The sequence below is a fragment of the Myxocyprinus asiaticus genome, chromosome 34 (genome assembly GCF_019703515.2).
Source record: "Myxocyprinus asiaticus isolate MX2 ecotype Aquarium Trade chromosome 34, UBuf_Myxa_2, whole genome shotgun sequence".
Taxonomy (NCBI): Eukaryota; Metazoa; Chordata; class Actinopteri; order Cypriniformes; family Catostomidae; genus Myxocyprinus; species Myxocyprinus asiaticus.
The window spans coordinates 11,431,531-11,439,284 of record NC_059377.1 but is presented as its reverse complement, the minus strand read 5'-3'; the positions used below and the strand labels follow the sequence as shown (position 1 = coordinate 11,439,284).

Sequence of the window (7,754 nt, the reverse complement as noted above, 5' to 3'; positions counted from 1 at the left end):
GAAGATTACCTCAAGGCCTGTAAAGCAAGAGGCTAGCAAACAAACTGAGCATCATATCTTTTACACCAGTGTTGGGGAAGCTACTTTAAATATGTAGTTTGCCAAGAAACAAGGTACTCATCATTTAAAGTAGTTTAGCTACAATTAAGCTACTATTTTGAATAGTTTGATACTCTCCAAGTTACTAACAAGAAGTAGCTACAATTTCATCAAAGCTTATGGGGGGAATGTTTTTTTTTTAAAATATATAACTATACGATGATACTTCACTTTGATCAAAGCTGAATTTTTGAATAAATGAATTGATCTCAATTAGAGTAACAGCATTAAACTTTTAAATGTACACTAAATAGATAAATGTACATGTGACAAGGAGGAGGCGGAACCGGCTGAACAGTAAACATAAAGTTTAATGGTAAACATAAAACCAACATAAACAAATGTGCAGCGCGGCCAGGTGCGTCTCTCTCTCTCTCTCTCTCTCGAACCGGCGCCTCCGGCCGCCCCTTATCTCGCTCTCCCACTGATTCAGCGCCGGTCATGCTCCATCACGGCCCGGCCACGCACTCCTCCTCGTCACAGTACACTAAATACAATGAAAAAAAATAAAATACACCCTTATTTATATACTGTAACTGAGTCAAAAACATATAACATCAAAACATCGTTTAACTAAATACTTTATATACCGTATATTCTGGTCCATAACAAGAAGACTTAAAATGCAGCACAGGGACTCAAATTCAGTTCATGTAAATGAATAATACTAGCCTACGAAAAAATAGAATACTCCCTTATAAATACACTGTAAAAAATAAATAATCTTGTGTCAACTCAGTGTTCGTAATGTCTTAATTTTAAGTTGGGTCAACTTAAGAGGGAAAGTTGTTTAAAAAGAACAAAGTTGACTCAAAATATCTTTTTGACTTTCTTTGTTCAATTTACTTCAAATTCTAATTTGGTTTGAACTGAATACATAAGTTCTATTAGTTAAATTATCATGTAATATTATTGATAACTATAGATGTAGTTATGGCCATCCAGTTGTTAAAGAGAAACTTAATTGCCATTTGATAGTAATTGGCTAGTTGAAGATCACAGAACAACATCTGAACTCTTTAACATATTCAGACTTAAGCTTGTCAAAGAGACACGCAAGGGCCTCAACCCTATACACGTGAATCATAATGATGGTGACAATCATCAAACACATTGAGTAAAACGATGAGCTTTGAATGATTGCTACATGACAAATAAATGAACGTGACAACAATCACAACAACCAACAGTATAAATAAAAACAGCAAACAGTAAAAAAAAGAAAAAAAAATATTCAAAGACAGTAACATTGCAATTTGCATAATTTATTCATGCCGCAGTGCATGCTGGGAATCCTAATACGTGAGCGTGATGTGCGTAATTCTCATGACTTATATTTTTGATTCCAGCTGATTCGTTTAATAAGTTCGATAACATATCCCAAGTTTAGCCAACAAATATATTGAATAACTGAGTTATCTCAACAAGATCAATCAAGGGTAGGTATTCTAACTTAAGTTAGTATAACTAAAAGGCGAAATAATTTTTGTCAAAAGCAAAGTAAAGACATGATCACACTACACTTCACGCTCCATTCACTTCCATTCAGACGTATCCGATCGAGGGATAATGGAAATGTAAGCACATGCCAAGAAGAAGCCGTCGAGTGTGACATCATATTCTTTCCATTGCGGTGTCAAATAATTTCACATGCACAAAGCCTAGTGTGACCGTGGCTTAACATACTATTTAAGCAGTATTTAACTAAATGTTGTTATTAAAAGAAGACTAAAATATCAGTCAGGGACTCATTGACATGTTATTTTAATCGGTTTATCTACACCAAAAAGTACGATTCACTGTAATAAATCAGACATTTCAGTGCTCCATTTAGGAGAGCACATTTAATTATTTTCTCAGTTTTCCTGGTTGTAAAGCTGTGGGGGCCATGCGATGTGACATTCAAATGGCAATTTAATGTTTTGTTGCGCTACTTGTGAGAAAAAGTAATTGTTACAAGAATAATAGCTGAACTACTGTCAGCTGCTACTGAGCTACTGAAAAATGTAGCTAAATTAGTATTACCACTACTTTGTTAGTCACTCCTCAACACTGATTGACACAGGTGGTTATTTTCACAGCCTTGGACAGTGATTTGACAGTTGCTTTTTTAACGTTGCTTTGCTGGAACTTGCTCAACCCAAATTGTTTTCTCTTCTCTTTATTCTTGTCATCTAGCCTTGAAATACACTAATGCAAGTCTCAGTTCATGAGGATGTCTCAAAGCGTTCATCGTTTACACAAAGTTTGGAGGCCGTAGGACCTGGGTAGGTTCACTTTCCACTTGTCTTTCTTTTTACGGTCTCTCAAGGGAGAGATCCACACACACAGTTGTCCCAGATCTTGAATAATCTTGCTCAAACTCTACCTCTATATACTCTCTCCTGTTATAGGCATGTGTATGTGGAGGCATGCAAAGATCCACGATCCATAAAATTAGTTTTATAGACTTGAAAGAGAGCATGCCCTGGGAGTGCTGAAGATTGATTTATGGACAGATACAGGTAAAACCAACAGGTGGGCAGAGGAGAGGAAATGGGATGAAGTCAATGGATTGACAAGCAGGAGAGAAGCAGAAGAAAGGGGTAAGTTTGGGTTTGAAGTGAAAAGATTTGTCAGAGCCATGGCCAAGAGGTTAGTTCACACTCTCCAGACATTTTGAGCCTTAGTGCTCCCACATGAGATGCACGTTTGAATCTGACCTGCTTTGTGTCTTGATCCTATTCCCTTCTCTTTCTCCAAATAAAAAAGTGGCAAAAGAGAGAACATTTATTAAATAAATTGGAAATGAGAAAATTCCTAACAACTGTTCTTTTCGGGTAAAAAAAAAATCAATATAAGTACAGAGTATAAACAGCACATCTCCCTTTAGATTATAAACATGAACATAGGCTTGTTTTTTACACTGAACAGAAACATTTATAGTAGCATTTATTCTTGAAATAGCGGCACATATATGTCCCTGCTGGTACTAATTCTTTTACAATAGAAATATGCAGTAAACCCTTCATTTTGATTGAAAAAAAGCTGGTAATTGGAATAATGGTTTATATTCTAAAATATTTTATTTCAGAATGTAAATGTCTGCAAGGCAGATGATAAATGACAGAAAAAAATCCCATAGACTTCCATTGAAAAGCAATCAGGATATCATTGGGAATGGTCTTTAGTAAACATGTGTTAATGCCCTAGCAGCCACTTAGCAACACCCTAGCAATGCCCTGTAATCAACCAAAACACTCGGGTCAAAAATTACCTAAGCATAACAGGAGCATTAAAGCAAGTCTCTCAATTATTATTTCTCATTCTTGGGGTTAGATATGAACAAACCTTTATCCTCAACTTCAGGGCACTGACATGCACAGAACGGGGGCTACAAGGCTACTGCCCCTTTTGTTCACAAATCTAAAGGTGCCCTTCACAAATGTAAAGGCGGAGATGCCATTAAGAGTGAAGAAAATGAAACGGAGGTGACTTTAATACAGCACAACCCCCCCCCCCCCCCCCACACACACATTGAATTTCAATACAATTCTATAGAATTTCGAGACTTAGGGGTGGGCTCTTTTGACTTCGGCCAATAAGCAGCCAACTAGCAATGTGCTACAAATCATCCTGACCATCTTAACAATCACATAGGGATACCCTGCCAATTCCCCAGAACACCCTAGCCTTGTGGAACAGGGGCAAGCACCACTCACATTTTGTTCAAAGAATGTAATAATCTAATTGTTTCTCACAATAGTGATGACAATGTAACTGTTAAAGTACTCTTGGTTTTATTTGTTCCCAAGTGTGATCAAAATAGCTACTAAAGGGTAAACCCTTACCTTGCCCTTGCTTGCCTGATAATACACGTCCCTTTAATCAGTGGCAGACAGCAGGGCATCGAGCCCATACTAATGGCTCAAAACCATAAACATTAAATTTTCCAAGATGTCAGTTTCCTGTTTTCCCAGGCACACAGGTCGTGGAGTGAGCTTTGGGAGTCACCGCGAGGTCAGCCTTCCTCCCAGATAACCCCCCCAGCTGAGGGGGAGAGAACAACAGATACCGGTACACTAAATCACGTTCTACTGCGACTAGAGAACATTGTTCAAACAGCCACTGACACAGATACCTTTTCAAGGAGTAGCACCGGAAGTGTGGCTTATGCCGGAGGTGCCAAAAGGTGTAGAAGTGTATGACTTCCCTCCGAACACCCCCACACATGCAGTTTCTTGTGCAAGAATCACGATAGCATAGACCTCAGAACACTAGAGGAGCCAGTGTCAGCGTGCCCACTGAAGCGTATTAATGTGCTTTAAGAGCTACATACAGCACTCTTGTTCTTGATATGGAGTATGGGTGGAATTATTATGTCAGAACATTAATTTTTTTTCTTTTCGACTCATTGGTGAACTGTGTTTCACTAGAGTGTTCATGCCCCCAGTATAAGGTGGAGTGGATTACCACACATGAGAGCTTATTAATATTATTACAGTGCTTGATAAGGCAAGCATCACTATTTCTATTGCTCATACTTGGGGGCTTGAACAACATCACTCAACTCATCCCACACCATTTGTGCTACAGGTATGAATGGTACCTGAAATCATGTGGCTTATTGAGGAGACGTTTGCTATTACTTTTCTTAGTGATCGGACTTAGGATTTTCAGTTGGTGGATGATACACTCAAAAAAAATATTCTTGGCAAAAGTAAAATGCTTAACTGCTATAATTGGATCAATAAATAATGATTAGGGCTATACAATTAGTTAAATTAATGCCAAAGCAAATGTAGTTGCTTTGCCATCTATAAAACCTTTGATTAAACCTAAAGATTACTTAATTCAGTCTGATGGAAATTTGTCATACAAAATATTTATTTATTTATTTTTGAGACTAACTTTAAAGCAGGAACCCAAACCATATCTAGGGACCAAAATATCATAGATACTTATATATCATATCATATTATATACAATATCATATCAAAGAGACTTGGGGATGGGCTCTTTTGACTTGGGCCAGTAAGAACCCCACAAGCAACCACCCAAAAAACCTAGCAATGCACTAAAAACCACCTTAATCGCATTACACCAGGACAACCACCCGGAACACCCTTTTGAGTTTTGCACAGACAAGCACCACTCACATTTTCGTCAGAAAATGTAAAAATTTAGTTAAACATACAGTATGCAGTTGGAAGTTGCACATGTGTTTTCCATATCTGTGACAGGGAACAATGATCTAATGATGTGCTGAAAAAAGAGAGACAGGGAGAAAATGTGTGTGTCTTTTAACATCATTAGATGTCTCGTGCTTAATTGTATGCCTTGGCATGATGTCCAAATGCATGTTAAGGCTGAAAGAGATATTTCTTGGGTTGTAAAAATTATTTTAATAGCAAAAGATCTCTTGCTTTTCCTTGGCATGTACTTGAGCTTTGACGGGCCTGTTTCTTCCCCTTTCCTGGCTCTTGAAGTTGTCATCAACCTGATCTCATGAAAATTTTTACATATTTTACGAGTTGGCTATTTTGTACGATTTTGTTCATATAAATTTGTACAATTTCATCACGTGCAAATGCCCAGATATCTAATGCGGAAGTAAGCACGAGTTCTGCACACGAGGCATTAAGGACATGCTTATTAATATTATGCCCTTACCCAAACCCCTTATCTAAACCTAACCAATCAGTAGAGTGTGTAAACATGATAGGAAGCTGCTGTGTGTGACCAGGGGTTAAATTGAGATTTCGGAGGTGGGGGACCCCCCCACAAGCTTGTCTAAATATGAAACATTTATTAATAGGCCTGTTTGGTATGTAATACATAGAAGTTTTTCTTTCAGATGAATCGATTTGACAGGGATTCTGTTTTAATGATTTGTCTATCATTATTTATGTGTCATTATTCAACTTAATTGTGAAAATAGCCTAATAATAATAATAATTATTATTATTAATATTATTATTATTAAACAATTATTATTTAAACAAATATTTTTTTTTTCTTACCAGATGAAGCTGAATTTGTAGGCTACATTAACTGTGGAATATGTTGTGGTTTCTCCAGGTATTTCAGATATCTGTTCATGTATAACACCATTATCCTGAAGGCAGGAGGTGTCAAGCAAAATGTGAAATGTCAAGCACACATTTTTGCAGTGAATAATAAATACAAATTCAAACATTAAAATAAATTAAAATAAAATCATAATAGCCTACAAACAGGTGAAAGTCCCGTAAATCTATCAGGAATTTTTACGATAGCACTCCATTATTTAGCTAAATAATAATAATAATAATAATAATAATAATAATGTAAAATTTATATTACCAGAATTCAAGAACACTTTACATTTTCAAATTTAGCATAGTTTAAAGAAGAAGAAAGGCATGTTTCTGATTCTTCGTTTTACATAAGGAGGAATATTCTTAATAGATGAATACTCTGGAACATTTAAATCTTTATGGAGCATTTTAACTTTTTTTTTTTTTTGCATAAAGTCTTAACCAAATAATTAATCCTTAATCACTGATGTGGATATAAATGTGGTGAACTTTAAGAGATGGCTAGATGAGCTCCGTTATTAAATCACTTCAGGTCAGGAATTTAACATCACGCTCAAGTTTAGCCTATAAATACATGAGAATCACGAGTGAATTGTGTGATACATTAACATAAACATTTCACAAAGTGGAAAGTGTATATGATGTCATATCTTAGTTAATGTTACACTTGATCCAGATGCGCACAATTAACAGAGACCACAAACGGAGTCAAGATCTGAAATCACAACGTCACATTTTCATTCATAAGGTTTACACTTTAGGAATAATGGCTACACAGATTCATAAATTCTTTGTAATTTTGGATATGTTTATTTAAAATGTTGCTTTATCCTTGTGCTTTTTGGATAATCAGTCAAATTAATATTTTTTCTATTATTTGGATGAGTCCGTTATTCGTTATTCCGAATAAGGTATTCGGCTTTGGGCACATCTCTACATAATTACATGGAAATTTGGTTTAGTAGATGACAAAAAAAAAAAAAATAAATAAATTAATTAATTAAGAATGATATCACATGTATTTTATACATTTGATAAAAATCAGATGACAGCTGGGACAAGTTACCTTCTTGCCCTTTGGGAGTCATCTTATAAAACTGGCTAAATTTATATCTAATGTTACAATTTAAAAGTAAATGCACATTGTTCTTAACGGGGGAAACAAACATCTTCTGCATGACTACCTTTTACTCAAATTGTTATTCTGATAATATTACTGGTAATGAAAACATTTGTTTTAAATTATAAGAGTTTAAAATCCTTCACTGCCTCGTGAAGAAGCATTTTCACTTTAGTGAATCCCAGTGTATATTTGCTAAAAAAAGAAAAAGAAAAAAGAAAATAAAACACAAAATAAAAATAAATGCTGAATCAACAAAAATGGAGTACACATCAATATACAAATAACAGTGAAACCTTTTACAGTGTGTTGGTTGAGTGGTCTTTTTTTCTCAAGTTGTAGTCCTATGATATTTTGATCTGATGTCGGTTTGGATGTGATTGATTCCTGATTCAAAACCCCTTCGGATCAGTGGATCTAAGAAACGGGTGAGCAGTTGATTCCGTATTACGCGATTTCTATGAATCAGAGATCGG

The 7,754-nt window shown here is 35.7% G+C and overlaps 1 long non-coding RNA gene across 1 annotated transcript; it reads right to left on the bottom strand.

Annotated features, from left to right (window-relative positions):
* Nucleotides 1–460: 460 nt before the first annotated feature.
* On the bottom strand, nt 461–4,086 carry LOC127425589 (uncharacterized). Its single transcript, XR_007894639.1, has 3 exons — nt 3,930–4,086; nt 2,802–2,831; nt 461–586 (listed from the first exon to the last, which is right to left on the bottom strand). It is a non-coding gene; the product is annotated as an uncharacterized LOC127425589 (long non-coding RNA).
* Between the last annotated feature and the right edge of the window lie 3,668 nt (nt 4,087–7,754).